Source organism: Saimiri boliviensis, chromosome 5 (genome assembly GCF_048565385.1).
Source record: "Saimiri boliviensis isolate mSaiBol1 chromosome 5, mSaiBol1.pri, whole genome shotgun sequence".
Taxonomy (NCBI): Eukaryota; Metazoa; Chordata; class Mammalia; order Primates; family Cebidae; genus Saimiri; species Saimiri boliviensis.
The window spans coordinates 99,797,015-99,808,077 of NC_133453.1; the positions used below are offsets into that span (position 1 = coordinate 99,797,015).

Sequence of the window (11,063 nt, forward strand, 5' to 3'; positions counted from 1 at the left end):
TCTTATGGATAAACAAAGAAAATGGTTTCTGGAGATGAAATCTACTCCTGATGAAGATGCTTGAACATTGTTGAAATGACAACAAAAGATTAGAATATTCCATAAATTTAATTGATAAAGCAGTAGAAGAGTTTGAGAGGGTTCACTCTAATTTTGAAAGTTCTACTGTGGGTGAAATGTTATTAAACAACATTGCATGCTACAGAGAAATCTTTCACAAAAGAGCCAATGTGGCAGGCTTCATTGTTGTCTTATTTTAAGAAGTTGCCCCGTCCACCCCAGTCTTCAGCAACCGTCATCCTGATCTGTCAGCAGCCATCAACATTGAGGGCCCTCCATCAGCAAAAAGATTATGACTCCCAGAAGGCTCAACTGATTATCAGCATTTTTTAGCAATAAAGTATTTTTACATTAAGGCATGTAAATTGTTTTGTTGTAGACATAATGCTGTTGCATACTTAACAGACTACAGTACCATGTAAGCATAACTTCTGTATGCACTGGAAAATAAAAAACCTCATGTCATTTGCTTTATAGTGATATTCACTTAATCGCCATGGTCTTTAAAGGTATGCCTGTAACTTGCAGTTTCTTCTTTCTTTTTTGTATGAGCTGGCTTTGATTTCTTGATCTTCAGGTTGGTAATCGTTTGCTTTTATCTTCACAAGGTACAGTTTTGCAGAAGCACCACACATTTTTCCCATCACATTCTTTCAGACAAGTTTCAGACAAAGTCTTAACACTGAATTCTGGACATCAGTACAAACAGTTGGTAAGCTTCTAAATCCCTGATTAAATGTCAAGGTTATTGCTTACTTATTGCATTCTTCAGTTATCACCTGGTAAATACACACACACACACACACGCACACACACACACACACACACGCTTTTATTTTTCTCTGTCACTCTCCTGTCATAATTTAAACTCACGTCAGCTGCAATATATCTGGCACTGGAGAAGGGTATAAATTCAGAATTTTATGGGGATAAAAATAGGCATAGGAGGTGAGATAGGGAGAAGAGTATTAATTTTCTACCAAGTTGATTCAATTGTCCACCTCACTTAACCAGTACAGACCTGGTTTAGAGAGAAGAACAGGGTTTTAGTAGCCCCATCAAAACCATACCTAGAAATTGGAGCATGTGCTGATCAAGAGTTAGTGGCTTCCTCCCATGCTTTTCTTTCAGTATTATATTTCAAGGGGTACATAATTTTCTTGTTGAAATGTTGCAAAATGATTTCATGCTGCAATTAAAATATGTTCACAACTGTTGGTAGAGAAATTGAAATAGATTTTTCAGTGTGATCAACTTGGTAACCCTGATGCTAAATGATGTGTTCCTTACATAGAGCAGGTTAGCGTGAAATATTATGCGGTGTCACCTGCCTCAGACCAGTGAAGGACAAACTAATCCCTAGCTAGAATTTGACCAGTTTCTAGGACACAATAACTCAAACATGGCACATCTCCAGAATGATGCCTCCCTCCACAAGGAAGCAAAAAGTGTTATGTATCCCTATAAAAAATCATTCACCACGTTCTATCAAGTCTTCCTTTGTTATTGCTCTCCCATTCACAACTTTCCTATCCTCCTTCCACCACCTACTTGAGACCCTGGTCACTTTAATTCTGGGTAGAGAAATAGCCTTCCTATAGTTCTACCTACCTCTCCCCACATCTGTGGTGCTTATTTCTGCCATCTCAATCTTTACAAAGTGTGAATTTTTATCATAAAATTTCCTATGGAAAAATATTCAGTGGCAGCTTTAAGCCTCCATTGGAAAACTAGACTTTGCCTCGGTGAGTCATGTTTTCTTCCCTTTCTTTTTTTTTTTTTTTTTTTTTTTTTGGAGGCAGAATTTCACTCTGTTACTCAGGCTGGAGTGCAGTGGCATGAACTTGACTCACTAAAAACTCTGCCTCCCAGGTTCAAGCAATTCTTCTGTCTCAGTCTTCTGAGTAGCTTGGATTACAAGCGCACTCCCACCGAGTTTTTGTATTTTAGTAGAGACGGTATTTCACCATGTTGGCCAGGCTGGTCTCGAACTCCTGACCTCAGATGATCTGTCCGCCTACACCTCCCAAAGTGCTGGGATTAGAGGTGTATGTTTTTAAACTTCTATTCTGTCCTAAATCTTCAGCCAACACACAAGGAATCTGTTTCTGTGGTCTTTCTTGCTATCTTACTCCTACCTAAATTTCTTTTTCATTTATTCTAATATATTCTTCTGGATTTCAGAGTTATGTATGAAATTACATCAGTAATGGCAGAAAAATAGCTGAAATTTGAAACTGCAACTTATCTAATCAGTGTTGCTATCCACAATATAAGTAGTGAGACAGAAAACTGTTTTCAAAAGGTAAAATCCTGTTGCTGTAATTAGATGCATTCGTGTATAAGCCTGGACTTTAATGGTTACCAATAACAAAACCATACTGAAACTAGCTTAAAAGGGGAAAAGAATGTATTAACTAATGAAGTTTGGAAGTCAAGAGGTAGTCACTTCAGGCACAACTGCATTCAGGGGTACAAATTATGTCGTCATGGCTTTTTATTGATATCTATCAGTGCTAATTCCAAGTTTTTTAAATTTCGTTTGTTTGTTTGCTTGCTTGCTTGCTTGTCTTCCCTTCTTTGTTACAAAAGATGAACTTCTCCCTTGCAGGCAGGGTTGATATCAATCAGATAATTCGGGCTTTCCTGGTCTGGATTTAACCACTCCAGTAGGGAAAATAAAGAGGTTTTTTTGCTTTCATGTATTCATGTAAGAATTTAAGAAAAGGATTCTAATATGCAAGGCTTATGTGCCTATCATTTAGACCAGTCACTCTTGGGTGATCAGTTTCAATGACTGACCAAGCTTAGAACATATGCCCATTCCCATGGTCTACTAAGAATATGGTCCCATAAAAGTTACATGGAAACCTCTGCCTCCCGGGTTCAACAGATTCTCCTGCCTCTACCTCCTGACTAGCTGAGACTACAGGTAGGCTGCCACACCCAGCTAATTTTTATATTTTCAGTAGAAATGGGGTTTCACTATCTTGGCCAGGCTCAAACTCCTGACTTCAGATCATCTGCCCTCCTGAACCTCCCAAAGTGTTGGAATTACAGGCATGAGCCATGGCGCCTGGCCAGCGACGGGTATTTTTTATGGACAAATTCCAGAGCAGGAGAAGCTACATGAGACTACAGGTGGTGATGACACTTGGTTTATTATTTACCCCCTTTATTATTTTGCCTTGATTTCTGCTCTGTTTACCTATGAATGTACAACAAATCTCTCCAGAATCCAGAAACTTAAAATAATAAACATTTTGCTATTGTCTCACAAATTTATCAGATTGATAGGGATTGGCATCTCACACAGAGGCATTCAGATGGCAACTGAGGCTGGAGTCACTTGAGGTTTCTACCCTCACATGTCTAATGCATGGCCTGGGGTAGCAGAGAGAGCTGTGCCAGGTCAACATCTTTGCATTTACTCTCTCCTACCTGTCAAGCATGGACTTCTCTACATGTGGCAGGACATTCAGGGTACTCAGGACACTTGGACTTTTTATGGTTGGTTGGCTTTCACCAGAGCATGCATTCCAAGAGAACGAGGCAGAAACTGCCAGTTCTCTTAGAGTCTAGGCCTGGAACTGGTGAGGATCACTTCTGCTATATCATATTGGTCAAAGTAATCAGAGGCCAGCCACCTTTAAGACGGTGGATGAATAGTTTCCACCTCTTAATGGGAGAATAGTAAGCGCATAAAAGAAAGGAAGAAATTGGCCGGGTGCGGTGGCTCAAGCCTGTAATCCCAGCACTTTGGGAGGCCGAGGCGGGTGGATCACGAGGTCGAGAGATCGAGACCATCCTGGTCAACATGGTGAAACCCCGTCTCTACTAAAAATACAGAAAATTAGCTGGGCATGGTGGCGCATGCCTGTAATCCCAGCTACTCAGGAGGCTGAGGCAGGAGAATTGCCTGAACCCAGGAGGCGGAGGTTGCGGTGAGCTGAGATCGCGCCATTGCACTCCAGCCTGGGTAACAAGAGCTAAACTCCATCTCAAAAAAAAAAAAAAAAAAAAAAAAAAAGAATGGAAGAAATTGATGGCAGCCCTTTTGCAGGCAAGCTACCACAACAACCGTGGACTGGGAGATTTGGGGAAAGCAGCAAGAAACATTATTTTCTAACCACGTGAAAGGTGCAAAGGACCACTGAGAGTTCACTTTTTGCTCATTCTTCACTGCCTCTTTTCAGATCCTCTCTGCTCTATAGAGGCAAATGTAGGTCTCAAGATCAAAAGAACTGAGTTACATAATGGTGTAAGGAGTTGCATTTATTCAAAATGTAAACATAATTTGGCTTTGGGTGGGATTTTTGGTTTTGTGTTTTTTGATTATTCACTTTTACCTACCACACTGCAAAACTTAAAAATTGTATTCAAAATTGAATACTGTGCTATAAAGGAGATATTTTCATATGTTTTAGTTGGAAACATAAATCAACAATACTGCGTAGTGACAATGAGTGTAAATGACATTAACTAGCCCAACCACAGTGGCTCATACCTGCAGTCCCAGCACTTTGGGAGACTGAAAATAAAACTTTTTAAATAAAAATTAGCTGGAGTGGGTGGTGAATGCCTATAGTCCCAGCTATTCAGGAAGCTGAGAAAGAAGGATCCCTTGAGCACAGGAGTTAGAGACTGCAGTGAGCCATAATGGTGCCTGGGCTCCAGAAAAAGACCCTATATCTCAAAAATAAATAAATAAATAAATAAATAAATAAAAAGAAAGATATCAACTAATCAAAATACCAGCATTCTTTGTCACAATAATTATCATTTGATGGAATCTATTTTCAGATAGTTACTTGAAATACGTATGGAGAAGGCAAAAACTACTTTATGAAAAAGTATATTAGTGAAGAATTATTTATAGTGGCAAAATTCTGGAATAACTGAAGTGTTCAACAATAGAGATAATAACCTTGGAATATCAACTTAATGAATTTGATTAATTGTATAAAAACACATGTATAAATAATTTGTAATATGAAAACATTTATGCTTCAGTGACAAATGAAAAAATAGGACACAGAGTTTATTTATGGAGATCATAACCAAAAGTATCTATACAAATTATAAGCTACGCGAGAGGAAAAAAAGGACTGGAAATAAAAATACCGCAAGATCACCAATGTTTAGATAACCGGAAAATCAAAACTATCAATAAATAATTTTTTCTACTTTTCTTTATTTTCTAAGTGCCTATAAATAACAGGCATTAATTGTGTTCTTTGAAGAAATAATGAGAGCAGCCTCTCTTGCCTTACCTTGATTATCACATATTCAACATCCTCCAAGAAGAAACCACCTCAGCAAATGAGAGGGGCTCATTTTCTCCAATTGCTTTATCAGGAAAAAAAATATATATCCAAATGAAGATGCTGGGGCAATTGCAGAAAGTAGGAACTCTCCCTCCCCATTGGGCCTAAAAGTAAAACATAGCCTTTTAATACGAAAGTATGAAATCATTGAACAGAAACTCCAGGCATTTGTAAAAGTTCAAAGGTCCCAAGGAATAGAAGATAGATGGGCTTTAAATCATCACAATACTGTTTCATAGGCTAATAACAAATCATAAATGATTTTGGAGTCCAAAAATTTTGCTGCTTTATAGACCTTGGCTGTAATTTGAACAGAACTTAGATGAGTTTCTCCTGAAAGTTCAGACTCTTAAAATGTTTATGAACGTGTTCCAGTTCAATTCAAGAAGCATTTTTTAGATAGTTTGAAAACAACACTTGAAGTGCTGAAGAGAAGTGAGATGTTATAAACTCACACTGTGGGTACAATTCTCCCTGAGCAACCAGGGCAGAACCAGGCATCCAGAGAGCCAGGAGTGGCCCCATCAGCACAGTATCTAACCCAGTGCAGCAAAGAGGAGGCAGAGGACTGTTTTCAGAATATGAGAAAGAGGAGTAGAAATAGTGTAAGCTTAACATATTTCACTTTTGATCATTAAAAAAAAAAAATGGCATTTGGCCATCTCTTGAAAAAAAGTTGATGTTCTCTGCTTAAAGAGAAGCAGAGATAGACTCCTGTGTTTTGACAACACAGATTAAAGCTTTACTTGTTTTCCTTGGCACCCTAAAGTGAAGAAAAGCTAGGCTTTCTGCAGTTTTCCATCTCATTTTTCTGATGAAAAATACGGACTAAATTTATAACAAATAACTTGTTGGCAGGAGACAGTCCCAGTCTTTGAATAGGCATTTAATTGCTACACCAGTAGACATTTGAATGTATGCCAGGGATGACTGTGGCTCTGAGGGCCATTGTCCATCAGAGACAGACTCTCACCCATTCCCACAGAGCAGAGCTGATGCTATACTATAACACCTAACACCATGTACACAATGCGGCCAGTGGCGGCGGGGGAGGGGGAAGTACAGAAGGAAAATATGGATGTTCTTGTAAAAAAGTTATTAATAATTTCAAGATGGTGACAGAAGAACATTAAACCCAGCATAGAACAGAAGAACATTAAACCCAGCATAGAACTCTTCTGAACATGGAACCCTTCTGAGTGCGGAACTCCTTTGAGTCAACATGTTCATGAACCTGGCCCCGATGGCACCTATTCTTCCAGGTCAGATCACATATTCATATTTCTTTTAATTATTTACTAAGACTCTCACTGTATACCCACACCCTAGGCTGGTCCTCAGCAAATTTATAAACAAGCGACTTCTGTTTTCAACTCATTTCTTCCCCTCTTGCACTCCTTCCCGTGACTCCCCAAAGCTGGTTATTCTCTGCTATAGCCTAATTGCTCAGAATCTTTTAAAATCATATTCTCTAAAAGCCAAATCCTCCGGATAAGAACCCTGCTTAAATAATATCTTACCACTTCTTTAAAATTCAGCCAGATTGTACTTCATTTATTTCACATTAGAAAAAAAACCTTGATAATGCCAATGAACATGTCTTCCAGAATATATGCATTTACCCAATGACGGAATGTACCAAACTTAATGTGAGTAAGCTAAGATGCCAGAATTGTTAGTTCTCCCAAAATTCTCAACTGGGTGTTCTCCAGAATAAAGTGTTTGCTTACACTGCAACAGCTGCTGTCTATAGCCATGAATAACTGCATCTAACTATGTTACTAGGGTCTTTAATTTTAAATTGTCTTCTGCTGTAAGCACAAAGTTAGAAAGACAAGTAGGGAGACAATTTAGTTGTCACCAAGCAACAAAATAGCTGCTTTTTCATAAAGATGCTTTATTTTAAGAGAATGAAATTTTCCCTCAACAAGTAGTCATTGAGCACCTATTTTTTATACTACTCTTTACTTTTAAGAGCATGCACAAGATCCTACTCAACCCAAATAATGTGTAGACATGGTTTTGCCACACTAGTTGTCTCAGGCTGTGTTTCCCGAGTTGCAGTGTGAGATGGCAGTTAGCAGTCAGGTCATTCACTGTGGGGAGCCTTGATATCACCCTTATGCAATACAAGGGAAAGAAGCAGGATTGGGCAGAAAGAAAAACCAACTGGGATTCAGCAACAAATGACAACTTTAGCCAACCCCATGGGGTGTCTGGAACTAAACTGCCCAAAAGGCTAAACATTTAAACCCCCACGTCCATCCGTCATTGTATATGGGTCATCCCAGGAAGACACACTTCTTTTAAACTGAGGCGATCCTTGAACCGGCTAATATTGGTACCCACTGCAGCAGCTGATAAAATACTGAAAGACTTCTGGTCTGTTTGGAATATCCAGCCATTGCCCTGATGCTTGCACCACCCCAGCTTCTTGGAACCTCTAGGAATGATCTAACCCTGTGACTAGTGTCTGTTCTAGTACTAACAGTTGCCATGCTCCCACAATTGCTGGACATTTTGACTTTCACCTCTGGAACACTAAGAATATCAGCCTATATGGAAGGGTAGGTTCATGATAAGGGAAGTGAAGATCTCTATGTAGGGACAATTGACATAGACTAGAATGTTGGACTAAGAGTTTAAATTTGATATGGTTGTCTATAGGGAGATAAAAAGAATCCTATGCAGGAATCCTGCGACCTAAAGGTAAAGTTTATTAGAAATTGCTATTCTGGATAAATTAGAGAAGAGGAACTCATAGACAAGTGAGAAATATAAAATAAAAGGAAGGTGAGTATCTGTGAAAATAAAGAAGGCCTAAATCCAAAATACATTAAATTCAAGTTGTGGGGAATCCAAGTTTACCGGTTCACTTTTAGATGATGAACTCCAAACTTAATGATCCTTTTTTGCTTATAATTCATTGACTACATGAAGTACTCTGCATTTCTGTCTTAATTAGAAAGGTTGCTTAATTTAATTTGGGCCTGCTGACCAAAAGACTCCTGATGGGTGTTTAAACCCACAATGCACAGTGACAAATAGGTTATAGAGTTTTTCTCTAGAGTATTACAGGAGGAATTCATTAAAGAGCATTCAAAACATTTCATTAGACAAGAATTTCTGAATCACAACTAATTTGGAAATTTACATAAAATATCTCAGAAGATTTACAAGCTCAAATTTACATTTTATAATTAACTCTAGAGATGAATTTAAAAACCAGGTATCACTGTTAGGTTTCCTTATTCCTGGGAAGAAAACATTTAGAAGGAAGAGCAGAACTGATAGAAAACCAGAAAGCCTTAAACACTTTGCTGTCTCATTGGCCGACCCCATCACCAACATCACCAACTACGCTATTTATTTCTTCTTATATTCACCACAGCAGCCCTCCATAAATAATGGAGAAATATGGAGCTCAGGGACATGTTGAGGCATTATTTTCCAATGATCTCCAGTAAAATTTAGACATCATGTGAGGTAATGAGGGTAGTTACAGAGGGGCAAGAGGAGTCTATGGGGACAGATTCCAGGCTTCTACCCACTACTTCAAGTGCAGCTGCTCTACCTTAATCAATTTTTTTATACAGAGAACTTTTACCAAATATCTACCTTAAATAAAATAAAACTTTATTCTATTTTTTAAAAAATAAGTTTGCAGACTACTACATAAAGTGGCCCAAATTATAACTGCAAAAAAATTGCAAGTATGTGTCATTTTAAGATATCTAAGCATAAGTAAGTTGGATGAGTTGAGAACTCATAAATTGATAATTTATGGTAATTTAGACCTAAATCATAATCACCCTGACCTTTTCACTGTGTGGGGAAAAAATAGGTCAGCAATGAAAAGAACTGAGTACCCAAAAGGAACATTTTAAAGCCAATTTAAAGCCAACTTTGCATATAATTGGATTCTTACAAGTGATTCTGATTTAAGCAAGTGAGAATAACCCTTATTTATGCTTAATACAGAGAAATATTTGTAAAATTTGTTTATATAAAATTAAATGATGTATCCATAATATCTATTGCAGGAATTTTTTAATATAAATACCTTTTTTAATGTGAAAAGGTATGAAATCTCCTTTAATAACTTTTCACTTATCCATCATATAATATCAGATATACCTGTAATCCCAAGTATTGTCCTTTTGAGAAGGAAAAAAGTCAGATCAAATACATCATTAAGGAAAAACATGCACACTAAATAGACTGAACTCTACTGGGACAAAGACCATTATTTTGCATATTTTTTCATTCCCCAATTTCTGACAGGATTCTCAGAATTGTTTATTAGTTAATGAATAGCAAAATTATTTATTGGTTAAATTAGCAACTATGGAGCTGCCTAACGGTACAAAATAAATGAATAATTCACCAGAAACTAGCTCTAAGATATTAATTTTAATTACTTTGCAGCAACATAATTTAGTATCAAATGTTTAACAAGTACCCATTATAACTGCTAAACTGTGAAGTCACTATTATTTGTATCTGACCAGCTACACAAAACTCATCAGTTTTTCTCTTGACAAAAGGTAGTAAAAACCACAAACAATAAAGAAGACACTACTCATTAAATGTCGTGTTTACTAATCTAGCACCATAATTCCAGTCTTAGGACCTCCCGTGCAGTTGGAAAGGGAATATGGGAAGAGGTGAGTATGTGGGAAATGTAGGGTAGTTCTCAAATTGGGGCCCCATTTTGCTTGCAAAAAACACAGGTCTAGCAAAGAAGAGGAGCGCTGAGGCTGAAGATGAAAACAAAGGCTTTTGGTTCAGATGGTAAAGGAGGCCCTCAGGAGCAGTAGCATCAGTGTATCCCGAAGGCAGTGCTGGAGGCAGCCTCATGAACTAGGGGGTTTCTTCTTAGCATCCAAGTCCTTTTTAATTTCTTGAAGTTTTTTAGCCAGGTTTGGTATGTCCTAGTTCTGAGCCAGATGCATTCCAACCACTTTGCCCAATGTAAATCCAAGCAGGAACTGGAGCATGATGTCAGTGGGAAGGGCGAAGAGGGTGCGAAGGGTGGCTGCAGCCAGGATTTTTAACGTATTGAGAGTAACCTTCTTTCAATTCAGTCTGAATTAATTATATCTAAGTATATGCTAAATTCGTTAATAGAAAAAATATAGCTAGCTATAATGAAATGAAAAAGCAAAATTAGAACTTTCTGTTAATAGTGGCCATAATGAGTCAAGAATTCCTAAATCAAATCGAGAGATGGGAAAATAGTATTTTATTACATTAATGTTTGTTTTGTTTAGAAAATATCTGTTGAGTATGACAGAGTAAAATTAAACCCAGCAGCCAAGCTAAACCGTACAAACTTGAAGTTTCAAACTGCTTGAAAATTAGGATGTCTGCCCTTTCTGTCAAGTATTTTCTTGAGTTTTTTTTAACATTTTATTATTTTTGGTACATAATGGTCATGTGTATTTATAGGACACATATAATGTTTTGATACAGGCATACAATGTGTAACGATCAAATCAGGGTAATCGGGGGTGTTGATTACCTTACACATTTATCATTTCTTTGTATTAGGAACATTGTAACTCCACTCTTTTAGTTATTTTAAAATATACAATAAATTATTTTTAACTATTGTCACCCTATTACGCTACCAAATATTAGATCTTATTCATCCTCTCTAACTGTATTTTTGTA

The 11,063-nt window shown here is 37.5% G+C and overlaps 1 pseudogene; it reads right to left on the minus strand.

Annotated features, from left to right (window-relative positions):
• Positions 1-10,243: 10,243 nt before the first annotated feature.
• LOC101039747 (short transmembrane mitochondrial protein 1-like) lies at positions 10,244-10,387 on the minus strand (annotated as a pseudogene).
• Between the last annotated feature and the right edge of the window lie 676 nt (positions 10,388-11,063).